The sequence below is a fragment of the Prionailurus viverrinus genome, chromosome C2 (genome assembly GCF_022837055.1).
Source record: "Prionailurus viverrinus isolate Anna chromosome C2, UM_Priviv_1.0, whole genome shotgun sequence".
Classification (NCBI taxonomy): Eukaryota; Metazoa; Chordata; class Mammalia; order Carnivora; family Felidae; genus Prionailurus; species Prionailurus viverrinus.
The window spans coordinates 16,475,665-16,503,058 of record NC_062569.1 but is presented as its reverse complement, the minus strand read 5'-3'; the positions used below and the strand labels follow the sequence as shown (position 1 = coordinate 16,503,058).

General features: G+C 39.4%; 1 long non-coding RNA gene across 2 annotated transcripts in view; it reads left to right on the top strand.

Annotated features, from left to right (window-relative positions):
* The first annotated feature begins 1,092 nt into the window (after positions 1–1,092).
* LOC125175503 (uncharacterized) overlaps positions 1,093–27,394 on the top strand; it is a 133,328-nt gene continuing 107,026 nt past the window's right edge. For both annotated transcript variants that reach the window (XR_007155839.1, XR_007155838.1), the window contains exon 1: positions 1,093–1,164. This is a non-coding gene — a long non-coding RNA (uncharacterized LOC125175503). The remainder of the gene's footprint in view (positions 1,165–27,394) is intronic.

Below are 27,394 nucleotides of genomic sequence, written 5' to 3'. Positions count from 1 at the left end.
TATTTCATTATTAGTGAATAGAAATGCAACAGATTTCTGTATATTAGTTTTGTGTCCTGGAACTTTATTGAATTAATTTCATTTGTTCTAATAGTTTTTTTTTTTTTTTTGTCAAGTCTTCAGGGTTTTCTTTCTTTCTTTTTTTAATCTTTATTTATTTTTGAGTGAGAGAGAGAGAGCAACAGGGGAAGGGCAGAGAGAGAGGGAGACACAAAGTCCGAAGCAGGCTCCAGGTTCTGAGCTGTCAGCACAGAGCCTGACATGGGGCTTGAACTCACAAAAGTGAGTTCATGACCTGAGCTGAATTTGGATGCTTAACTGACTGAACCACCCAAGTGCCCCCAGGGTGTTCTATATATAGTATCATGTCATCTGCAGATAGTGACGGTTGTAAATTTTCCTTTCCAATTTGGATGGCGTTTATTTCTTTTTCTTGTCTGATGGCTGCAGCTAGGACTTCCAGTGCTATGTTGAATAAAAGTAGCGAGAACGGCCATCCTTGCATTTCTAGCAGGGGGCACCTAGGCAGGGCACGAGGAGCAATGGGCAGGTGCAGGCTGGGGAGTTCTGGGGTGTTTTGTTTTGTGCGGGGGTGCCTTCACTTGGTTTTTTACCTGTCTCTGTGGATTGATATACAGTTCTAGCTGATTAGTTGTCAGTTTCAGATCATTTTAATTTCTTCACACTTTTATTTAGATTAGAAGAGGTTAGGTCTCATATCCTGTTCCTGTACCTTACATTTCAGAAATTGTATATACTTGCCAGAGATTCTTATTTAATCTTTGCTTTTGCTTCTTCCCTTCCTGCATGCCTATGCTAAGATTGATACTACCCCAGTAAAATGGATTCCTCAAGGATTACTGCTAAAGTTAATTTGTGCATTATCATTACTTAATCTGCAGCATAGTCTGTGTGCTCTTTGATTTACAACACTCTGCATTCTATTGTTGCATCTGAAGTGATGCCTGCAAATGTTTTTATGATTTCGTTATATGAGAGATTGTAGACTAATTTTTAATTTACCTCTTAGTGTTCCCATAAGATTGTCATACTATAGAATGAAACTCAATTCTTTGTTTAATTCCAGCTGTCAACTGGGAACCAGGCAAACAATACACTACTGGAAGAGAATTAGAACATCTGCCTAGAGTCCCTTAGTTAATGGTAAGTCACTAACACAAAGTTTTTTAATAAATTGAAATTACAAGTTGCACTGCAGACCATTTATATTTCTACCCTGTGTTGCATGTAAAATATGAACCAATACACAGGAATCTGTGTCTCCACATTAATTGGCCCGTATTTGTTACAAAGGGCCACCAAGCAACTTTTAATAGTACCATTTGTCCAAGGCTACTTTTCCTCTCTAAACAAAGGACGATCGTGCTTTCCAAACAAAACTCAGGACACACTGACTGAGAGAATTGTAGTTTTGAGAACAAGGAGAAAACATTATCAAAAGAATTCCAGCTCGTGTGGTCATGATAGCTCTTAAAATGATGTGTTGTGTCTTCCTACTTCTCATTCTGTTTCAGTGCATGCTCCTGCTGCTATTTGAGCTAAGTCGTTACCTGTTTCACTTCTAAGGCTAGATGTTTCCCAGATAATGATGATGTGACTTCAAGAAAGTAGAAGCTAGGTCATTTAAGAAAAATGTAACTTTTTCTAAAAGCTAACACAGAGAAACTGCCATATATAAAAACAGAGATGAACTTTACCTTAGAAAACCAATTCTAATTTTAACACATTATGATTCCAACCTGTTTGATTCTAGACTCTGTACTCTAATTCTGATGTCAAGCAGCAAAATAGGGGAAGGAAGCGAACATAACTTGACCACTCTGAGCCTTAGTTTCTTTTTCTATAAAAGAAAAGTAACAGTACTTCATGGCCTTGCTGTATACAGGGATTGAATTAGATAATGTATGGTAAAGCAATGGATACACAAAAGACAATCTATACATTTTTTTCCCTCCTTCTGTCTAGCCCCATCCTTCATGGGAGGTGATTGGTTTATGTAGATTTCAAAAACTTAGTTGTGATAGCAAAATTATAATTAAATTTTTTTTTTCAACGTTTATTTATTTTTGGGACAGAGAGAGACAGAGCATGAACGGGGGAGGGGCAGAGAGAGAGGGAGACACAGAATCAGAAACAGGCTCCAGGCTCCGAGCCATCAGCCCAGAGCCTGACGCGGGGCTCGAACTCACGGACCGCGAGATCGTGACCTGGCTGAAGTCGGACGCTTAACCGACTGCGCCACCCAGGCGCCCCGCAAAATTATAATTAAACAGATGGGATTTCCAGATGTGCCCAAATGTCAATGAAGCCAATATTTAAGCATAGCTCTCATGGACTGAATTATAATTCCATAAGCCTCAGATAATTGAGAATTGACTGTAAAGTGAGAATCACTGTATGTTTTGCATTATGTCCCTGCATTAACAGGGACTGAAAAACTGAAGGTTTAGAGGTAAGTGAAATAGCCTGGCACCTGTAATATTTAAGGTGGAAGATAACAACGTTAACAAACAGCACAGTGCTGGTATTAGTTGTTTGAGAAAGGTCTGATTTATCTCTCTGGAAAATTCCCTGCTGTTAATGGCAATTATCACCAGAGTATGGATTCTCTAAGGTGTTCAGTAATTGCTCAATTATCTCTAATGCTCATGCTCCATCCTGGCCTTTTAATACAGACTGTTCCACATTTTCAGTTGTTCCAGGCTGTACCCAAATCTCAGGTATTTGCAGCAACAGGCATTATAGAGACAGTGCAAGTCAGACTCCCCAGATAATCCCAAATTTCATTTTAACTTTCAGATTCTTCCTCCACCAAACTTTTCGTTAGAATATCAAAGGCAGTGGATGGGGGAAACGGTGCATTTCTGAGTCTACTAGAGGTGATAATTGTAAATGACATGGCCTCAATATTACAAGCTATAGATAGAGGTAATTTTCAAAATCATTCCTTTAACTCCAGGTACTGATTATCTACTGCTATATAATAAGCCACTCCAAAACATACAACTTAAAATAACAATTTATTATTATCTCTCATGGTTTTGTGTATCAGCCAGGCTCAGCTTGGGGTGTCTCATGCAGTTGAAGTCAAACAGAGGCTGAGGCTGAAGGTTCAGTTGAGCCGGAATGTCACATGGCTAGCAGTTGATGCTGACTGCTGAGAGCTCAGCTGGGCCTCCCATGTACTTACCCATGAACTTTCCAAGTTCTCAGAGGAGTAGCCCCAGAGCGACCTTCTAAGAGGCTCAGGTGGGGGCTGCAAGGCTTCTTTTTTTAAATGTTTATTTACTTATTTTGAGAGAGAGAGAGAGAGAGAGAGAGAGAGAGAGAGAGAGAGAGAGAAAACCAGCAGGGGAGGGGCGGAGAGAGAGAAAAAAACTCCCGACGTGGGGCTTGAACTCATGAAACTGTGAGATCATGACCTGAACTGAAACCAAGAGTCAGACCCTCAACTGACTGAGCCACCCAGGTGCCCCTGCAAGGCTTCTTCTAATCTTGTCTTAGAAGTCCCAGGGTGTCACTTCTGCCACATTCTATGGGCTGAGCAGGTCACAAAGGCCACCCTCAGAGTGATGAGACTGCACTTCTTGGTGGGGAAATGGCAGGATCACATTGCAGAAGAGCACATTTGATGGGAGATACTGTGGTAGCCGTCTTTGGAAAATACAGTCTGCTACACTCAGTTCATCTATTCCTGTTCATCTGCCAACACAGCTCACCTGTATCAGGAATGCTTCTGGGCTCCAGCTTGTTTAGTTACTTTCTTCATTTACTTGTGAACACAGAACAAGTCACAATTACTAAAATGCATAGAGGAAGTCAGAGGGTATTAGTGTCACAAATAAATCATGTTTATTTCACAGACCAGATTTTGCATTCTTGTTCTTGGTGCCAGTGTCTTTTTTTTTTTTGATTAATTTTTTTAATGTTTATTTTTGAGGAGAGAGAGAAATAGAACATGAGTGGTGGAGGGGCAAAGAGTGAGGGAGACACAGAATCCAAAGCAGGCTCCAGGCTCTGAGCTGTCAGCACAGAGCCCGATGCAGGGCTTGAACTCATGAACCGCAAGAACATGATCTGAGCTGAAGTCAGCTGCTTCCCCGACTGAGCCACCCAGGTTCCCCCCTGGTGCCAGTGTCTTGATCAATATGACATTCACAATTCTGTATTTATATCTACTTTGGCCATTAAAATCCTTTAGTCTTCCTCACTTCTGCTTTGACCTTTTTGTGTTAAAAATGCTTGACTTACTCCTGATCCCTGATATCCAAGACACCTCTGTTTTCAGTGTTTGGCTTTTAGACCTTTGGATTATGCCTGACAACTGCTAGCTTATGTTCTAAAGCTTCTGCCTTTACCTCTTGGCTTACAGATAATTGTCTCTGATGTAGTGGAAACCTTCACATAAGCCGCGCTTCTGCCCAGTCCTCTTCAGGCTTTAATTTTATTACCCTGATCCTGTTCGTGTCCACCTCCATCAGGTTGGAGGTATATTTATGCCTATAATCTGAATTTTTCCTTTCAGTGAAAAACAAAGACTCCTTGCCACACAACTTTTGGTATCAGTGCCTTAAGGCTTCCTAATGTCTTCAATCTTTGACACCTCCTATATTCTTAGGCTGTTAGTCTCTCCAGAGTTTGATGTTTCTGTATTTGAATGACTCAGGAGATATATTTTCTCTATTCTCAGTATTTAGTGTGTTTTAGCAACGATTCAACAAAAGCTTCTGTTACTTATTTAACATATTGATGGAGATACTTTTAGGAATGGAGGTAGGGGAAATCCCAAGGGTTTGTGTAAGTGTTTTAACAGACTGAAAATAAGGGATGCAAATGGAACATAATTGGATAAATGCTCAGAATCTATAACCTGTACTGACTCTTCATGGGTTTCGAACCTTGGATGGGATGATAGTTAAAGTCTGTTGGTAATTACAGACTAGGTTTTTTCCCCCCAGGAGTTTTCATTTTGGTAGTTTCGTATTAAATTTCTTTATACTTGCATCATCTAAAGTCTCTATTTTGTATAGATAGAAATTATTGTGTAGAATGTCTTTTCTAATTTGGGAAAACTGGAAATGTTTTAATTTATTAGGTAACAGTTTTATTGACCTTCTTTTAATTTTACATTAAATTTTAAAGGTTTTTTTTTTTTTTTTAATTTATCATCTGTCACGTCTTAGTCCATAGTAGGAGTCTGTGAAAATGTTGGTGAGGGGCATCGTTAAGACAAATAGTCCTTGCCCTCAGTGATTTTTGGTGCAATATAAAGGGTAATATGCTTATCCAAATAGTCAGGATACAAGCACTGTTTTGATGTTTGTTATTGAGAAATACAATTTTTGTTAGGTACTTTGAGAAATAGGCTGTAATTTGCTGGGGACGACGGAGACTAAAAAATGCATTCCAAGTGGAAAGAATGGCTTGAATAAAGGTAGAGAGGCAGGTCCATACAGGTCCTTTTAGAAGAATGATAACTAGATGGGTTTTGATAGGATAAAAGATAAATTTAGGGAAATAATGGGCTATATTAGATTTGAACCATTTGGAAATGGCTTTGAATGTGTTAATTGAGGGCATCTGTATTATTCTGTAGGCAGTGATGGCTACTGAAAAATTTTCTGCCACGTTAGGCCACTTGTCCAATTAACTCAAATTGGGAAAGGTATTCACAGTGCAAATGCGGTGGGGAGCTTCAGGAGTTCCAAAGAGTAGTGGCAGAATTGGCTTGCTGAAATCTTGCAGTGTTATAGCATGTATGGTTTGGCCTTGATGGCAGTGAAGGATGCTGGGAGATTGAGCTAGTAGGAAAGGGTAGGAATCGAGAAAACTCAGGTCTAGGTGAACTAATGTGGAAATAGAGCTGGCCTTGAGAGAAAGGTCCACAGCCTGAATATCAGAGAACAAAGGGCAGTGTCAATGAGTGTCTTGATCCTAGAACGCCTTACTTCTAGAAAACTTCAAACAGCATGAAAACAGAGTCAATTGGGAGGCACCACCTTATTCTTGGTAGGTTTATCCAATTTGAAATAGGACCCCAAGCAGAGGCCGTAGATATAGAATCAGTCTTCAACTAGTGGTGGAAGGTTCTAGTAAGGATCAATTCATTTGAAGAGTTCTAACTAAAAGGTAGAGTTCAGGCACATGCCGCATGGTGGTTAAGGGTTGGGATTTTGCAGTCAGGTGACCTAGGTTCAAATAGTAATTGAGCCTTTTTTTTAGCTGTTGAATCTTGGGCATATTCCTTCACCTTTCTGAATTTTGTTTCTCTTTTCTGTTAATGGAGAAAGTGTCCATGTCATAGATTTATCGTGAGGATTAGATGATATAATTTCACACAGTGCCTGGCACATTCCAAGCATTCAGTAGATGTTTAGCGTGCTGGCTTGTCTGCTGTCGAATCAGCACCAGTACTACCCCCTTGAAAGTTCTCTGCATGCTCTAGGAGAAGCTGGAGATTGCACTTCCCGTACTCTCCTTCTGTCTTTAAATCTTGGTTATGGTGTTTCCAAGAGAAACACTTGGGTGAGATTTGGAAGGTAAGAGAAGAAAGCCCCAGTCTTTGGAGGCTGTGCAGCTGGAAACACGGACAGAGACATTCCTAGAGCTTTCCAGCGAGCCCTGAAGAACCACGCACATTAGTGCTGCAGGCCGAGGTGACTGGTGGTAGCTTTGCCAGCCCTCTCCCACCTGTCTCTTCTAGCAGGTGTGTTAACTTCTAAATCCCTGTATTAAAATACTTCTCCCAGGAATACACAGAGTAGCTTCTGTTTTTCCTACTCAACCTTGGTATAAGTAGCTATTGTTGTTATTAATCCTGCAAGGTAGGGCTTGTGCTCCAGAAAGGGAAAGTGGAGGGCAAATTAGGAAACCAGGGTGGAAGCTTATTCGCAGGTCAGATGCTGGAGCAATGGGCCTAATGTTGGTGGACAAGGAGCTCCTCAGTGCTCCTTTCAGCCCAGGCACCAAATGAACTATAACCATAGCTTGGTACTGGCTGATGGACTGTAGCATTGGAAGGACTGTAGTATGGTCGTCCACTGACAACCTCTTGTCAGCCTCTTGCCTTGTCCAGAGGCAAGAGAAGGAAGTTTACTTAAGACAATGGGAAGCATTTGAAGCAGAGGACCAGGCTATGGCAAAAAAAGCAAGGACAGGAATGTGGGGGAAAGGTGTCAAATCCTGGAGGAGCCTCCAAGTAAGTGTCAGCATTGGGGTCAAGAATCAGAAACATCACAAATGGAATAGGAAAACAGGAAGCTTTGTGCTAGGAAGGTGGGGCTGGAAAATAGCTAACAGTGCCAGCATGCATGTGATGTTTCTTCTCATGGGGTGGGTGGGGCTGTGATGTGTATACGGAACACCTAAAGTCTAGGGACCAAGTGTGGAGTGGATTGGAAAGCCACATTGTTTAGGGCAGTAAGATGAAACTTAGAGCCTGCTGGATGATGTTTCTTAGACTAATCATACACTGGAAACCTTGATGAGAACTGACTCAGGGCTGGGCAGGGCTTGCAGGGCCCCTGTACCGGGGTGGGATGAGTTAAGGCAAGGACCAGCACGCAGCAGATCCAGGGCTCAGGCTTTGTGACGGCCAGTTAGGGGATCCTTCTGTGGCTCCACAGATGTTGGAACACATGTATTGAAGGAATATAAAATAAAACTTGAAATTATGTAGGTTACTTGTCACTTTTTATAGACGGCACTACAAAATTTATCGATTGCGTTTCTAAGAAAATAGCATCTCATTTTGTGCTTCTCCTCAGCATTTTCTAGTGTAATGCTCAGAGAATCATCCATAGACATTTTTCACTGAACACAGACTCTGAATTTATTATAAAATGTCATTCATTTTTATTTTAAAGATGACACTTGCCCAGAAAGTCTAACAATTTTTACTGCTACTCTTTGTGAATCTGAGAGTTCTGTTTTCTTTCAACTAACTGACTTTTAGTCAATTAGCTTTTTTGTGGAGTTTTCCAATAAACATTATTGGAAAAATATTTTTATGAGAAAATATTCAAATACATTTACAAGTACATAAAAAAAAGAGGCTTGTATGAGCGACTCAGCGTCAATATCTTCCACATTTACTTTTGTTCTTTTCTTTGAAGAAATAGGTGTTGTGCCTCTCCTTAATGCCAGTGCTCTCTCCCTACTCCCCAGAGATATACACTATGCTTAAGTTGGTCATTAGCTTTTATGCAGCTTTCATTAAAAAAAAAAAAAAAAAATATATATATATATATATATATATATATATATATCTGTACAAAATACTATTTTGTTTTGAAACAAATTAGATCAAACTGTTCTACAACCAGATTTTTTCCTCTCAACTTTGTTTGCCAGATTTATATGTTACGGTACCTTTAGCTCCTCCTGTTCATTTATTTGTCCCACTCCGTGGTATTCCATATTACTGAACAATGACTTGTTTATTTTTCTTTTATGGATATTTAGATGGTTTCTGTCTTACATTTTTAAAATACTATTATGAGCCATATTGCAATAAAATACTAATATGAGCCATATGCATACTATTATGAGCCATATGTACGTGTATATGGAACAGCTAAACTTCAGGGACCAAGCATGGGGTGGGTTGGGAAGTACGTGCACACACACCTATCTTTTGTCTCTTCTTGTGCATATATATACATGAGAGTTTCAGTGCATATATCTAGGGAATTGCTCAATAAGAGAAATCACATCTGCAGTTTTATTAGATGTCGCCAAATTACTTTTCAAGTCGTTACACCATTTTCTCTTCTACTAGCAGTGTGTGTGTGAGAATTCCTGTTTTTCTTCTTACTCTCTAACACCTGGTATTTTCAGACTTGTTACTTTCTGCTGGTTTGATGGGTGTGAAATAGTCTCCTCTTGATGTTTTAATTTGAATTGCCTTCACTACTAGTGAGGCTGAGTGTCCTTTCAAATATATGGTTCTGTTCATTTTCTTTGGTGCCGGGTAGTTTGTCTCTTATTGATTTAGAACACTTCCTTTGATATTCTGGATATTGATCTTTTCTTGGTTATATATTATCTTCTCCCGCTATAGGTCTCATGTTTTAACTTTTTAAAGTGACGCTGTTTGGGACACAGACACTTTGGATATTTGATCAATTTTACCCCTAATGATTTGTACTGTGTCCCACATCATAAAAGTGTTTTCTTGTATTTACTTCTCAAAGTTTTGACTTTGAGATAACTAGTCGTTTCCATGGTTATTAACCTAGAGCATTTATTAATTAGCCCTTCCTGGTTTATAGGGATATCTCTGTCATATACCAAGTTTCGGTATGAAGATATGTCAGTTTCCGAGCTTCCTTTTCTGCCTCATTGGTACTTTTTCTCCATTCCTGCATGAGTCTCACACCAGGCTTAATAGTAAGTCTTTATATTAACTTATCATTTTGTAGAAGGGAAGTTACCTTTTCCTTGAAGATGGGGTAATGTGCCTATAAAATTGTGAGGGACTTGAGTCCTCTTTTGGTAAAGATTTTAAAAAATTAAATCCGTTTCTTCAATGGCTGTTTATTCAGGAATTCTTTTTCTTATTTTTCTTGAGCCAATTTGATATTTTTATGCTGTTCTAGGAAATTCTCCATTTTATCTAACTTAAATTTACTGGTATAATCTTGTTTATATTCTTATTAATTCTGGAAGATCCAAGCAGTTATCTTTGAGAGTATTACTTCTTTACCATATCCTTTATTCTATTCTTCTGGCACTACTATCAGGTATTTCTTTGGGTCTCTCTCTGTCACTATGTTTCTCTCACTCTTTTTCTCTATCCACACAGATATAGGTATCTTTAAAACCCCACTGTGGATGCCTGGGTGGCTTAGTTGGTTGAGCATCCAACTCTTGATCTCAGCTCAGGTCTTGATCTCAGGGTCATGAGTTAAAGCCCTGCGCTGGGCTCGGCACTGGGCACGAAACCTACTTAAAAACAAACAAGCAGGGGCGCCTGGGTGGCTCAGTCGGTTGAGCGTCCGACTTCGGCTCAGGTCACGATCTCGTGGTCCGTGAGTTCGAGCCCCACGTCGGGCTCTGGGCTGTTGGCTCGGAGCCTGGAGCCTGCTTCCGATTCTGTGTCTCCCTCTCTCTCTGCCCCTCCCCCGTTCATGCTCTGTCTCTCTCTGTCTTGCAAATAAATAAACGTTAAAAAAAAATTAAAACAAACAAACAAACAAGCCAAACAACCTTCGTTTCTCAGTGCTCCATTCTGAGTGAATTCTTTAGACTACCTTCCAATTTGCTAATTCGTTTTTCCCTTTGGGTCCACCTAGGGCTTTATCTAGTCTATTCACTGTGATTTAATTTTAGTGTTTTTAAGTTTACTTTTACTAACTTCTGTTTACCATCATCTGTTCTTATTTTCTTACAGACTGCTTTGGATTTAGGATTTCTTGCTTATTTTTATGAATGTCATTACTTTGTCTCTTTGAGCATACCGAACAGTTTTTTTGTCATAAATCCATATTCTGATTTATGGACTTTCTGTCTTTGCTATAGTTTTATTTATGTATTTTGGTCTTAAGGTTTTGCAGGCTCATCATGTATTGAAGGCTGTCTCTTGCTCTGTACTCCATTCTTCCTGTTTAGCAGTTTTGTGCTTACACTTACTTTCCCACCTGACTATCCCCGGGCCTCTGACTCAGAACCATGTCTCATATTGGTGGTTCCCAACACTTGTCCCTCAGTGATGGTGGGGCTAGTGGAGAATCTGTCACCAAGTTATGGGTAGTTTGGCCTCAGCATCTTGCTGCAAGATGGTAGGTATATTCATCTGCCTCTTTAGGCATGAGGCTCATATAAGTAGCAACCACAGGCAGTGGTTACCAGAAATCTCTTCTCCCTGTTTTCAAGAGTGTAGGGATCCAACACCAACCTGTTTCCCAACGGGAGCCAAATTCCGAGACTCTTCTGTCTGCTTATGTATGTGGAGAATCTGATGTCCTCCTCATTACTGAATGTTTCTGTGCCATTTGCTCTTGGAGTTACTTATTTCAGTTTTGCATTATTCACATTTGAAAATATTCTTTTAAAATATTTTACTTATCATTGTTATATGTTTGAAACACACAAAATCCTCAAAACATAAACATAAACATAAGGAGAACAAACTAATATTAAAAACTGAAATCCAGGGCACCTGGGTGGCTCCCTTGGTTAAGCGTCTGACTTTGGCTCAGGTCATGATTTTATAGTTTGTGAGTTCGAGCCCTGTGCTGACAGCTCAGAGCCTGGAGCCTGCTTTGGATTCTGTGTCTCCCTCTCTCTTTGCCCCTCCCCCGCTAGCACTCTGTCTCTCTCTTTCTCAAAAATAAATAACCTTAAAAGAAAAAACTTAAAAAAAACGCAAAAAACCTAAATCTTCTAAAAATAGTTTAAGGCTAACTCACACTTATTAAAAAAAATTTTTTTTATGTGTATTCATTTTTGAAAGACAGAGAGAAACAGAGAACAAGCAGGGGTGGGGTGGAGGACACAGAATCTGAAGCAGGCTCCAGGCTCTGAGCTGTCAGCACAGAGCCCAACGCAGGGCTCAAACTCAGGAACCGTGAGATCATGACTGAGCCGAAGTCAGACGCTCAAGCTTAACCGATTGAACCGCCCAGGCACCCCTAACTCACACTTATTTTAATAGCAGACTTTCAGCCTTTCTTTCTTGTTTGTCTTTCTATGATGATTAAGGGGTTGACTAGTCTTATAGTTACTTACTCATTTTTATCTTTGTGTTTGAACTTCATTTGCCCACATATTGTAATATTGTTCAATGGTTCAAGTAATTTAGGCTCAAGAATTATTTAAGCATTGTAGTTCTAGTGTAGAGGGAATTTTTTGCTGGTTTAATCAAGAAAAAAAATTGTGAGGTTTCTTTTATAAATTTAAGGTAGTTCTCAGCTCACTCTTACAGCCACTATTATTTGCATTGTTTTTGTCTTAGATTGTATAATGGGAAATTTCAGCTTCCAGCCCAAAAAACAACGTATTAAAAAGGATTAAATGAGGAAATTTATGTTAAAACACTTTGTAAATTTTAAAGCCCTATGCAAGTGTGAGTTAATTGTTGTCAGTTTTATGCAAATTATTCTCTTTTTCGATTTATGCATGAAGGCTGTTTTAATAGATTTTGTTCTGTAGAACAAAAGTTCTGTTTCTAAGTCATAGAAGAGTGTATGAATTATCCCGGTTTGCATTTTAATACTATCATTAAAGCTTAATTGACAATTGCTAATGTCTTCCTAAGCAGTGAGTCAGTCGATCATAAACTCAAGACCGTGGGTACTCATAGTCCCCAAATTAATTGTCTTTAGATTGAAGAACTGGATATTTCAGCAATTTTTGCAATAATAGAATTAAAACATGCTAGAACTGTGAGGACCTTGGAGATTGAGCATTGGTAAACTAAAGTAGTTTTGTTTTGATCAGGCCAATCGCCAGTGGTTATTCCCATTAAAATCTAAGTTGCAAAAATATAGCCAAAGAAATTGTGACCTTGTTCTTAGCACTGTGGCCTTTTTAGATCCAACACGGCTCGGTAGCACTTTCCAGAACCTTATTAGAACCGTGCTTCACTTCGAGTCAGGACAGGGCACCACCTCGAGTATTGAGCCAGTCGTGTAATGAGCTTCTTCTGGTACTTTGTCAGCTAAAACTTTTTGGAAGGGGTCTGTGATAGACCAATTTAATGAAAACATCTGCTTCTTAGAGCTCCCATTTGCAGCAAAATTGTGGTGTATCATCAAGATTTACCTTCTTTCTATTGGACTTCAATATGGGTGTGATTTTTACAACCTGCTGTTGTGGTTTTGAACTGTTGCCTGATCTCAGCCATACAGAGAGGTTTGTGCTGAGATTTGAAGCAGGCCTCACATTTCCATGTGTTCTCTTAGGGTCACATTGGTAGGCTTTCTTTGAATGATTATACAGTGTCCTTTCCTATTTCGTGGGCTTTTGAAATTTTGTATGTCTTTCAACAACAAAAGGAAAAATTCAGTCTTCCATAACTTGTCTTGTTATTTAAATCATTCTCACATACTTGAATGCCTGTGGCAAAATAAGGTAATGACTGTGATGGCAGCTTTATATACTTCTTCAGAATGCAGCAAGTCTGTTTAATTGTATGTGCCTAATACCTCTCAGTTATTAGCACTACTGGGAAATAGGTGGGAAGCAGTGGTGTAGAGAATCCAAGCATCAATTATTATTATTATTTTTTTTTGTGGTAAAATACACATAACACAGAATTTGCCATTTTACTTATTCTTATGTATTCAATTCAGTAGCATTAAATACATTCATAATGTTGTGTAAATATCACCATTATCCGTTTCCAGAACTTTTTTATTTTTTTAAATGTTGATTTGTTTTGAGAGAGAGAGAGGGAGCAAATGTGAGTGGGGGAGGGGCAGAGAGACAGAAGAGAGAAAATCCCAAGTGGGCTCCTTGCTGTCATCACAAAGCCCATCGTAGGCTCAAACTCACAAACTCTGAGATCATGACCTGAGCCAAAATCAAGAGTCTGATGCTTAGCCTACCGAGCCACCCAGGCACCCCTAGAACTTCTTTATTATCCCCAACAGAAACTGCTCATTAATCAATAACCCCCTTTCCCCTGTGTTCCCAGCCCCTGGTAACTGCTCTTCTACTTTATGTCTTGATGAATTCGACTGACTGTTGTAGGTAGCATATTTCTATGGACTGAATGTGTTCTCCCAAAGTTCATATGTTGAAGCCCTAATCCCTGATGTGATGGTATTTGGAAGTGGGGCCATTGGGAAGTAGTTAGGCTATGAGGGTGGAAACTTCATGAATGGGATAGTGTCCTCATAAGAAGAGACGTGAGAGGCTGTCTTTCTCTCCATATGTGAGAACATAGCAAGTAGCAAGAACACAGAAGTCCGTAAATCAGGAAGAGAGCCCTCACCAGAACCTAGCCTTATTGGCACCCTGATCTCAGACTACTTGAACTTCCAGAACTATGAGAAATACACTTCTGTTGTTCAAGCTACCCAGTCTATGGCATTTTATTAAAGCAGACTGAGCTGACTGACACACACATTAAAATGGAATCACACAATATTTATCCTCTTGTGTCTGGTTTATTCCACTTAGCATAATGTTTTCAAGGTTCATCCATGTTGTATCATGTGCCAGACTTATATTCCTTTTTAAACTGAACAATATTCTGTTGTATACCGTATGTTATCCATTTGTCTGTTGATGTAAACTTGGGTTGGGTCTAACTTTTGGCTATTGTGAATAATGCTACACTGAACATTGTACATATCTGTTTGAGTCTCTGCTTTCAGTTTGGATATATACCTGGTATTGGCATTGCTGGATTATATGGTAATTCCATGTTTAACTCTTTGAGGAACTTCCAAACTGTTTTCCACAGTGGTTGCACTGTTTTATTCCACACTAGCAATGTACAAAGGTGCTATTTCTTCACATCCTTGCCAACACCAGTTGTTTTCCTAATGGATATGAAGTGGTGTCTCATTGTGTTTTTAATTCATTTTTCTAATGGCTAGTGATGCGGAGAATAAATTATTATTTTGATTTGGACTGTATGTTGGGGTCCCTTTATCTGTAGAATTATCTTGTTAACCAAATGATACATGTAGAAATAATGTTGTATTATAAAGGTTTAATTTCTTAATGAAAATGTAACAAAAATTTGTATTTTGGTTCCGAGAGAAGGCTTCATTTTCAGATATATTTCTGTCTTATTGATCATAGTTTTGAGATAGTCAACTTCGATATCATCACTGCTTGATACAACTGATACGTCCACAAATAATTGCATATTCCTTTTTCTTCTAGAATCATATCTTTTTTTCAGTTTATTTATTTATTTTGAGAGAGACAGAGACAGTGTGAGTAGGGGAGGGGCAGAGAGAGAGGATCCCAACCAGGCTCTATGCTGTTAGCACAGTCTGACGTGGGGCGTGAACTCACAAAACTGCGAGATCATACCTGAGCCGAAACCAAGAGTTGGACGCTTAACTGACAGAGCCACTCAGGTGCCCCTAGAATCATATCTTAAATATGGTAGAGAAAATTGCCATTGGAAGAATTCTCGATGTAGACATAAAGTCACCTACTAATTTATTTGTTGTAATTCTGAAATGTGTACATTAATTTTGCTCTAAACGTCTATGATAAAATTTCCATCTCAGATACAATAGCAATAGAAAAAATAACAAGAGTCTTTGAAAATGGAATCATTATTCCAGTTACTAATGAGGGCTTCAAAAAAGTATAAGACTGGGTCTTTGATCTCATGGAGTTTAAAATTTTAGTTTGTAGTAGATTCTGTGATCGGAGACTGTGAAATAACTTCAGATGATGATAGCAGTGACAAGGAGATTGGAAGCCTGTGTCTTTAGTCTATGGGACATATTGATCCTCTTTAGGGTCTTTCTGGTATCTGAGCAATGTGCCTTGCATAGGTAATTGGTAAGTATGTGAGACTAAGAATGATTGTTTAAATCTCAAGCAGACAGACACTGTTTGGTCTGCAGGCAGAATAGAGTCTCCTAATAAATATCCTTGGCCTATACACTCTTTAATAAGAAAATTTGAGCCACCTCCAGTCAACAGTGCTGCACGACACACTTAACAATTCGTTAAGAGGGTAGATCTCCTGTTAAGTGTTATTCCCACAAAACAAAAAACCAAGGGACACAAGAAAGCTTTTGAAAGTGTTGGATATATCATTACCTTGTTGTGGTGTTGGTTTTGTCCGTATATGTATGTGTCCAAACTCATCAAATTGTACAGTAAATATGTGAAATATTTTGTATGTCAATCATAGCTCAACATATCTGACGTTTACAAAAAGAAAATTTGAGCCAACGTGTAAAAGCCAAGATATTTCGTATGGAAGCGTATGAAATATGCTTTTTGTTTCTTTGTTTTTTTGTTTCTCTTGAAAAACCAGAAGATGTAGCACTAGAACCTTTATTTCTGTACTCTTTATATTCTTATATTGGTTTCTTTATATTCTTTATATTAGATATATCTAATAAGATACCATGTCTGAATATTTTACATTTACATTGAAATTAATGAGCATTAATTGTAACTAAAAATTCACCTTCTCATTCACACTAGCACACGTCAAGTACTCAATAGCCACCTGTGGCTGTTTGGCTATCATGCTGGACAGGGCAGATATAGAATGTTTCCATCACTGTAGAAAGATCTCTTACACAGCACTGCTTTTGACGGTATATGCATTCTCTAGTGTGCCTCAGTTTTCACCAAACCCCAGTTTCTTATATTAATCTAATTCTCTCATTTATATTACCTGCTGTCCCTCACATTTGAATGTCTTACCCCTGATCTGAAAGAATTAGCCATGTAGGATACTATAAACAGACAGGCTTAAATTATTCTGACTGACAAGGCAGCAGAAGCTCCTTGAGAGTTGTTGAAGGAACTACTATTGATGCTGTCTGTCTCAGTTGTCATGACTTTCAGTACCAGAGATCTTTAATTAGTTTCATCTTGCTGTTGTAACAAACTACCATAAACTGGGTGGGGTAAAACAGCAAACATTTATTACCTTAAAGTTCTGGAGGTCAGAAGTCTGAAATGCATCTCAAAAGCTAAAATCAGGGTGATGGCGGGGGCACATTCATTCTGGAGGCTATAGGGTAGAATCCATTTCCTTGCCTTTTTCAGGTTCTAGAGGCTACCCATGTTCATTGCTTGTGGCTCCTTTCCATTTTCAAAGCCAGCAATGGTCAGTTGAGTTTTTCTTACATTGTAATTACATTGGGCCCACCCACGTAATCCAGGATAATCTTCCAGTCTCAAAATCCTTAACTTAATTAAATCTTCAAAGTTCCTTCTCTAGGTAAGACAACATATTCCCAGTTTCTAAAGACTATGGCATGGGCATTTTAGAGGCTCATTATTTGCCTATCACAAATTTCTTTGCTTTAATTGCTCTACCACAGTCTCCACTTTTCCTAAGCACTAAGACTACAAGATGAGTCTGTTTAATGACTTGAACAAGATTTTATTTTATTTATTTATTTAAAAAAATTTTTTGGGGGCGCCTGGGTGGCGCAGTCGGTTAAGCCTCCGACTTCAGCCAGGTCACGATCTCGCGGTCCGTGAGTTCGAGCCCCGCGTCAGGCTCTGGGCTGATGGCTCGGAGCCTGGAGCCTGTTTCCGATTCTGTGTCTCCCTCTCTCTCTGCCCCTGCCCCGTTCATGCTCTGTCTCTCTCTGTCCCATAAATAAATAAACGTTGAAAAAAAAAAATTTAAAAAAAAATTTTTTTTTAACGTTTATTTATTATTGAGAGACAGAGAGAGACAGAGCATGAGCAAGGGAGGGGCAGAGAGAGGAGGAGACCCAGAATCCCAAGCAGGCTCCAGGCTCCCAGCTGTCAGCACAGAGCCCGACGTGGGGCTTGAACTCACAAACTGTGAGATCATGACCTGAGCTGAAGTCGGATGCTTAACCGACTGAACCACCCAGGCGCCCCCAAGATTTTAAAAGAAAGGCAAAGAAGTACAACCTGTACCATGGTCCTAATGCTATCTCATTAAAAATATATGTTCGTTGTTTTTGTTGGAACTAGATGGATGGCATGTACACTATGACTATTTTAGAAAGATGAATTATTTTGCAGAGACAGTATTATTTAGCATGGAGATGCTATGGTATTTGGGGGTTATTTCCCTTCTTAGAGAAGAGCCAAACAAAACACCGTTGCTGTAAAATGTTGGGCTAGGACCATTGCAACACACAAACTATGGAGACAGAGGCACTGAGGTAGGCAAATGGAGTCAGAAGATGATGTTCAAACATAGGTTGTCAAACCATGTGACTGTGTGTGCCTGGCAACTCATTTATCTTCCTTTTGTCTCTCTGGCAGGAGTAAAAAACCCCGCTAAATTATAATTTAAAAAAATTAGAGAGGAAGTGTATATAGTTGCCTCCAGAAGAGAAATGTAGATCCAAAAGGCAGAAGGAAGAGGGGATGGGGGAGAGACAGAGAGAGAGAAGGAGGAATGTGAGAGAAAATGAGAAGAGAGGTGAGCCAGCACAGATAAAGATTTTTATAGAGTTTCAGAAGGGGGCGGGGGAGAGAAACTTTTGACTCTGTGCTGTGATGGTTAGTCTTATATGCCAATTTGGCTAGGCTATCACATCCATTTATTGAATTAAACATTAATCTAGATGTGTAGATTACTGTGTAGATCTGTCATAGCTATAGTTAATATCTGTAATTAGTTGACTTTAAGTAAAGGAGATAACGTTCAAATATGTGAGTGGGCTTCATCCAATTGTTGAAGGCCTTAAGAGCAAAAAACAGCTTTCTTCAAGAAGAAATTCTGTCTCAACACTGCATCATGGTGTCTAAAACTTCCTGAGTTTCCAGGATTCTGGCTTGCCCTATAAATTTTAGACTTGCCAGCCTCCATGACAATGTGAGCCAGTTTCTTAAAATAAATCTATCACTAAATCTATTTCTCTCTTTTAACCTCTCCTACTGGTTCAGTTTCTCTGTAGAACCTTGACTAATACAACTACCAAGAGGTCTTTAGGGAGAATTGGGGACTGAGAGGTTTGGGGAAATTTTTTCTGAGACCTGTGAATGTCAGGACTCCTGTGGTTAGATTTGAGTTTCTTTGTGTATGATGGCTTCTATGCTTTAAATTTTGAGATGGGGTTGAGATTTGAGTTTCTAAAGTCCTACTCCAGAAATAGTCATCGTTCTTCTCAGAATGAAGTGAGAACCAAAATAGTTTATCCCCACTTGCAGTGGACAATATAAGCAGAAGCCACCACTTAATGTCTATATTAACATGACTTTGGGGGCGCCTGGGTGGCGCAGTCGGTTAAGCGTCCGACTTCAGCCAGGTCACGATCTCGCGCTCCGTGAGTTCGAGCCCCGCGTCAGGCTCTGGGCTGATGGCTCAGAGCCTGGAGCCTGTTTCTGATTCTGTGTCTCCCTCTCTCTCTGCCCCTCCCCCGTTCATGCTCTGTCTCTCTCTGTCCCAAAAATAAATAAATGTTGAAAAAAACAAAACAAAACAAAAAAAAACCATGACTTTGTTATTCCACTGTTTTCACTAGCATGCTTTATGTTATTAGGAGCCTCTTTCCAGGAAAATGATTTGATTGTTCATTATAAGAACATCCCTCAAATCTCATTAACTCTTCAGTGGAAAGCATCAATGGGTAGTTTGCACACTAAGGTTCTTGGGATTTCTCACTATAAAATCCCCCCTTTGCTGTTTCCATCAATACTGGACTGTTGTAGTACAATCCTTACTCAACCCAAATCAACTCCCCATAGCAAAAGGTCCTCCGTAAACCAAATTTTCAATTCTCAATAAATTCTGATGTTCCTTCCCTGATCAACTCCCCACCCTGACAGTGTCAGAGTTCTGCGGAGAGGGTTCTCTTCCTTATGGTAGCAGGGAATTCAGCTTTATCTTAGCAACAGGCTGTGCTGGTTTTATTGAGGGAGCCAACCATCCACAGAGGGGAGGAGATGATGAACCCGTTACTCCCAGACATAAGTTACATAATTACACTTTTTGTCTGCAGGCAGGATCACTTTCTCATTCATCTTGTGTTCCTATAGGCTTATGAATTAGAGATTGCCACCCCTTTATGAATAGCTTTTGTCCCATACTCTGTCCCCTTTGTTACCTACCCTCATGGGCAGAAAGGTTAGTGAGCATGACAGCTGAGCCTGAAGAGATGCATATGTTCTCTCCATTTCTGCTGCTGTTTGGTGAGTAGGCAAGCCCTGGTAGGCCTGTTGGCCCCCAGACTGGGTGAATAAATTGATCCAACTCAGAAGGAGGTAATAGGAAGCTTGGTTTCATCCTCCGGTTGGATCTGTGCGATGCAGCTTTGCCAGCAACAAAGCTGACATTTTGACCCCTGCCTGACTCCTGTATCTGTTTTAATTGTTTTAGAATTCACAGAGGGAAGGGATGTGATTGGCATTCTTCTTATTTGTTCTTGTAGCAGATCCAGCCTGCCTGCAATACTTATCCTCTCTGAGTTAGCGTCCCCGTCATCACCGAATGGATGACACGGACAAGCTGTAAGTGTTAAAGAGGTACAGATGTTAAGTCACTTCCAGCTGGAATGGTCAGGAAGAACTTTGTGGAAGAGATGATATTTGAGTTGGCCCTGAAGGGACAGTTCCTTTGCATTGGCAGAAAAGCATAAGGATGATTTAGAAATAAGTTGATTAGAGGTTAGGGAGGGGCCTGATGAGTATGATGATGAATCCTTGGAAGGGCTAGGCATGTTTAACCCCAAGGAGAAGTCAAATCCGACACTGTGGGAAGCTTTTGTTATGGTATAGTGGGAGTTAAAGCAGGAAAAGTGGGCAAGGGCCTGATTTAGCTGGTGTTGGCATTTTAAAAGTGAAAGGCACAATTCTGAAAGGATAACATATTGACTGATGAAATTGGAAATAATTCTTCAAACGTGCAGCTAGGAGGTGATTTTAAAATAATTAGTTCTAGAATCTTGGATTATTTAGTTTTCTCTGGTTGCTCACTAAAGGTGGGGTACCCTCTCCCCCATATTATAATTTTTTCAGAAGTATTGAGTTTTTTGTCTCATGCACACCCAATGGCTTTCACACCCAGTGAAGCCTGTCTGTCTCCAACAGATATTTGAGAAGAGGTGAAAAATAAGACAGGAGTCACACTGTGAAACCAAATACCATTACTATAAAATTTAGCATTCATTGTGGTTCTGAGTCATGGTCACATCTACAAAATGAATCAGGAGAGAATTATAAAATACTATTAAGGTATTGACATTTCAACATTTCACAATTTAGCCAGAATCTTTATTTTCTTAGCATGTTGTCAACTTAAGAAAGTCAGCTTAAAGAAAAAGTAAAAAAGCACAAATTTATATGAAATGAATTGAAATTGCAAATGGAGGTAAACTTTTTTTTTTAACTAAAAGGATGGAAGTAAATAGAAACTTTACTGGAAAAAGCAGAATTTGTATGTCTAACTTACAAAGAATTACAAAATAGCTCAAATAAATGAAAGGCTACAGTCTGGTAACCCAAAAGTATATGCTGTACATAGACAATGTACAGTTTTCCATTGGAACATACATTTTATTCTTTTTTTTTTAATTTTTTACTTTTATTTATTTTTGAAAGAGAGAGAGACAGAGCATGAGTGGAGGAGGGGCAGAGAGAGAGAGGAAGACACAGAATCCGAAGCAGGCTCCAGGCTCTAAGCTGTCAGCACAGAGCCTGACATGGGGCTCGAACCCACGAACCATGAGATCATGACCTGAGCCGAAGCTGGACACTTAACCGACCCACTTAGCCACCCAGGCACCCCACACAAATTTTATTCTTTACTGCCAATTCTCCCTTGAGGGTAAGAGTTTTGGGACCTTTTGGGGAGAATGTTGGTGTCCCTGACTGAGGAACTGGCAGAGGATATTCAGGAAAATCCCTGAAAAAAAATATTATGAAGATAGAAAGTGATAGGGCTACTGGGGAAGGTGGTTTTGGATCCATGAAATGGTGAGTTCTAGCTTAACCTCGTGAGACAGACTTGTGCCCTGTGAAGCAGCTATATGAGTGCTAGATATTTTTATTTTTCCTCTCCAGATGCACTCATTCCTCTTCCCCACTGTGAGAGGCTAACCTTTGTGGATTACATTATTGGGTTCCCCTGCCCTCTTGTTGTTGTTTGGGTTTGCCAATGGCACATACCATCAGGATATTGAAGGGTAAAGTTGGGTTTGTCCTCCCTTGAACTCCCTTCCTGTGGAGTTCTTGTAGGCTGGTTTGATCCTTCAACCAAAGATCACAGCTCTTCTCCAGCGCTGTCTCACAGAGTCCTATCCATGGTTTCTCATATTCCCCCTACCCCTTCCCCAGCCCTTCAGGTATAGGGATAGTAACAGTTCTCCACTGCAACTTGCTCTGGAGTCTTAGGTTACTCCTTAGATTGCTCTGCATCATGCCCGTACTTTTGAAAATAGTCCTTTTAAATAATAACTATATGTTTTAAAATATATGCTGGGATTTTGAAAAATAGATCAAATAAATTTAAAGATGTAAAACTGGAAGCACAGGCCAATGTTGACAAGGAGTAAACATGACTGATTGTTGCAGTGACTGGGGTAGGAGTGGGGGGGTGGTTGGAGAAAGAATCTCCTCTCTTGCATCTAGAAGATCCACTGAGACCTGGTAGGGGTCTCAACCAGTGACAGTGTCAGTGACTAGAACACAGGTGTTGGCTTTCTTTGGATGTTCCAGGTGTCTTATTCAATACATGTTTTACAGGTTGGTAAATGTAGAGCTGTTTCTAAAGCAACTTGCTTCTGATGGGGCAGGTTTTTCCAGTATCTTGATGGCACATGTAGAATTCTAGTACCTCCAAAAAGGTGGTGAATGAATCAGTTAGTTATGTGTAAGCATTCTAGAGAGTTTTGAGGATCTTGATGGGAGATATATCCTTAGAAAAGAGATGAGGCTATATTTTGTAAATAGATGAGACCAGGGCTTGAGTTATTTTACTGATATTGTATTGTCTGTAATTAATTATAATACTTCAGTTTAGGCTGTGATATATATATGTACACAGTAGATTAATTTATACCCTAAAGTTAAATTAATATTTGAGGTTAATTAATACTTCAAGATACCCTAACTGGAAATCCAAACTTCAGAATAGGTGATAGCTATTTGAGTCTGTACAACAGGCTTCACTATTTAGCATAAGGGATGAGAAATACTTTTTCGTTGACTAAAAGAATTTTTTTGAACAAGAGGGAGTGTGAGCTGGGGAGAGGGGCAGAGAGGGAGAGAGAGAATCTTAAGCAGGCTCCACACTCAGCGTGGAGCCGGATGCGGGGCTTGATCCCATGACCCTGGGATTATGACTTGAGCTAAAAATCAAGAGTCAGACACTCAACTGACTTAGCCACACAGGTGCCCTAAACGAATGGTTTCTAAGATATGCGGTTGGCAATGATGATTTCCCCGATACCTTGTCATTGTGTGAATGGGTCAAAATCTGGTGAGTCTAGCCACTTCAGCATATTTCCCTAGATACAGCAGTTAGCTCATCCCTACTTGCTACCCTTCCTCACTTTGAATATGGGAGATTCTAGTTGATCCTACTGTGAGGACATTGCATTTACTTCAGAGTGAGCTTTTTATTCAAAATCACTGTTGGATTAAAAATAAAGGACAAAAAATGGGGACTTCACTGAGCTTACAGTGGCAACTTTGCGTCAGTCGGGATAGCCAGGCTGTGCTGCAGTAACAAATTACACTTAGAATCTCACTGCCTTAAAACAACAAAGGTTTGTTTCTTTCTCATTCTGTATGTCCACCGAGGGTTTGTTCTGCATTGCTATCACTCTCAGAGCCTGACAGAGCAGCCATGAGCTGGACCTTTGTTCATTGTCTTAGAAGAAGGAAAAACTGAGCTCTCTCTGGAGGGTCTTGTATGGGCAAATATGAAGCTATCTTTGTGACCACAAAGTAGCTAGTTGGAGATATTTGGGTAACAGCGCTATGAATACCACAGTTTGAAAGACTATGTTGGTATTCCTACTTGTTAAACGTTTGCATGAGTGGCAGACTTTAGCCTGAGACTTACTTTCACTGTAACCTACCACCTGGCAGAGAGGTTGGGGGAGAGGAAACACAAAGGCCTCAACTATTTTCAATAAATGGAAGCTATTGCTATTCATTCACAAAATATTGGGCAATCTTTGAATGGCAGTTGGGCATAAGTCAATTTGAATCAAATGGAATACGAAAAGAAGACATGATTTCCCACTGACAAAAAGGGGCATGCTGGTTCCAGTGTTTCAGCTCATGTCCTGTGTAGCCTAAATGCTTGTCATTGACGATGGGGCAACTGCTGTGCAAAGAGAAAACTCTGAAGACAATCTCTGAGGAATATTGTAGATTCGCTTTCTTTCCATCTTCCTTCCTTTTTTTCTAGCTTACTGTTTGCACTTAGTAAATATTTCAACATCTTGCTGATGATTTTATGGGGATTCATGGCACCAAAGAGGGAAAATTTGACTTTCTCTCTCTCAGCTGTACAAGCAGGTGGGCTCTTTTAAATGATCTCCTCAACTGTTAATGATTCTGAAGCCCTATTTGAAAGTTCCTCCCTTTAGTCCCCAAGGTCACGGAGTATTCAGAAAAACTTCTAAATGAGAGTTAATTTCCAGCAAACAATATCCCTGCATTCACTGCCAATTAACTGTAGCCTAGAGCTAAGCATATGATTTGGGGACAAAACTTCTTGCAACACAACATACAAAAAGCAATTATAGTCTTGTTTTTCTTATAACCAGTTAAGTGGTAGAGGAAACAAAACTGTTACTTAGTAATTATCACACTCTGCCCAACTTCCTCCATAATTTAATAGGCATAAAATCCTTTTAAACCTCAAATTATTCAACAATGTATCTAGTAACCTAGGTAAGTCACCTTACGTTTTGCCAGGTAAACCGACTAACCAACCAAGCACTTAAAATGTTGAAGTTAAAATATATAACATCTAGAGACAGCTTTTCTCAGGAATGTTTAAATTCCATTATTCAGTGTTCTGAATACAAAATAATTACATTCAAAATTCAAAAAAGTCAGCCTTACCTGTCACACGACCGAGCAATCCTTTGGGATAAAGGAATAGACACCTATGTGTTTACCTTGTTCTGAATGTACAAATAGATCTGCTTGGGAAGTGGTTTGTATGTTAACAACAATCCATGTAAATTTTTTCTTCTTGAATCTCAAAAACGAAAGTTTGCCTACTTATAGAGTGAATGGCATCCAAAATATTGCTGATTTAAATGCAGTATTTTCTATTGCATTTTCACGAACTAAAGGAACAGCTTCTTAACGATACCAACAGATCATCATAAATTTATATTTATGATTAAGTTGACTTCATGAAGAATACATTCACTTTTCTTTTTAAAAATTCTGACCTATAAAACAAATAGAAATCCTAGGTGAGATATGAGAATGGAAATGGAGCCGTGTTGAATGCGTAGGGAGAGAGTGAGGCCAACCTGGGGGTCCTGGTAGCTTTATCAATTAGCGAACCATATGGTCAGACCTCCTCAAGATAGGGAATCTTGTGCATTTGGACAAGATTTGTTTTTAGCCTCCCTTCAACATTTCCTTTGGTTTTCTTAGGAGCTTCAAGCTCCTGATATTTTATATGCTCTGTCATTCCTCCTTTTAATAAAACACATCTATCCCGGGTTTCATTCTGTTATTCTGCAAAATGGCAATGATTCAAAGAGACTTTGTATAAACTGTTACAAAGCTGATGTGCTATCCTTTATGATGGCATAATGCTTCAAACTGGTGAAGACATTCCAGGCCCTAACAAAGGCCCCAACAAGTCAGATTCACTGACACGTTTAGGAAACCATAGATGTGAAATTCCAGCACTATGTATGCTTGGCATACGGAGGAGTGTTCAATACCGTAAATGAAAAAATATATATGTAAAAGCAAATACATCTGATAAGATGGATCCTTCTATTTCTGTAATTTAGAAGTGCCTACCTGGACATAGAAAAAAAGTCATTTTATTTCCACCTGTAGAGATTATATGTTTTTAGGTAATTCCTACAATTAGGATCTTAGAAGAATATTGGGAAACATCTTGTTTATCAAAGAAGGTTTGTTAAGAGTGCAGATTTTGGTGGGGCTTCTGGAGCTCAGTCAGTTAAGCGTCCAACCTTGGCTCAGGTCATGATCTCACGATTCGTGGGTTCGAGCTCGTAATTGAGCTCTGTGCTGACAGCTCAGAGCCTGGAGGCTGCTTCAGATTTTGTGTCTCCCTCTCTCTCTCTCTGTTCCTCCCCTGCTCATGCTCTGTCTCTGTCTCTCAAAAATAAAGAAATGTTAAAAAAATTAAAAAAAAAATAATGATTGAAGATTCTGGGGCTGTATCTCAAACCTGTTGGCTTAGACTCTCAGGCTAGCATGGCCCAGGAATCTGTACTCTACCATGATTCTTATGTATTCTAAAGTTTAAGACCCCTTGTTGCTCAGGGACATGGCACCTTTGCACCAATGGTTAAACTTGGTTTGGTTATAACTAGGTTACCTTTTATAGTGGATACAATCATATGAAAAATCTGGAGAATCTGAAAATTTTCAGATTATAGAATGCATTTACTAATCTCTTTTTAATTACTCTCATATTTTTTTTTTTTTTTACTTCCAACTCTAATAATTACAATTTAAATTATTTAAAAGTACCCTCTGCTTTTCAGGGATTTCTAAAAGAAGGAAGGTAACAACCACAAAGAAAAGGTCAAGGACAGTGAGGATTTGCACCTTTCAGTCTTCCCTCCATTTCCTTATGTCTTACAAACTCATTACATACAGAAATAAGTAAATAAATGAGTATTTGTCATAATAAATACATACATATACATATGTAGGTATTTTAAAAACATTTTAGTTTAGGTCTTAGCCATGCCATAAATTGAATGTGTAGACTAGAGTCAGGCAGTCCATCATTCAAAATGGGGGTTAAACTCTCTTATTTCCTTTTTTTTTAAATTATTAATGTTTTTGTCTATTTTTGAGAAAGAGAGAGAGAGAGACAGTACCAGCAGGGGAGGGGCAGAGAGAGAGGGAGACACAGAATCCGAAGCAGGCTCCAGGCTCTGAGCTGTCAGCACAGAGCCCAACAGGGGGCTCAAACCCACAAACTGTGAGATCACGTCCTGAGCCAAAGTTGGACGCTCAACCAATTGAGCCACCTAGGCACCCCGAGTTTCCCCCAGTTTAAACAGTTACCTCATACTCCTTGATCTATCATCTTCCTCTCTGGCTGTCCACTCATCATCAAACCTAACGTAAAAATACTCTGGTTATTGTTTCTTCAGGTCTTAATTTCCTTATGAAGTGTCCCATGTCAAGTAAATCTTATATTAAAAAAAATTTATATTAAAAAAATTTTCTCCTATTCATCTCTCTTTGTCAGTTTAATTTTCAAATCTTGCCAGACCCTGGCATAAGAAAATAACCCTCTCCTGTCCCCAACATGGATAAGTGGAAAACCCAAGTATGCAGGGCCCCAGGCTCCCACTCTTGCCTTAAGCAAACCACGCTCACTTTAATGTTTGCTACATTGGGGGCCCATAAAAAGTACAATCGGAGCAACAACAACAACAACAAAACTTCAGATTTCAGTCTGATTTCAAGGTCAGAGAAATACGTCTGGGTTTTCTTAAGTGCTTAAAAGGATTAGAGTCTGCCCCAAGCTAACAGCAGGGAAGCTTCTCTTCATATCTCTTTTTTTGGAGTAGTGTAATTCCCATTG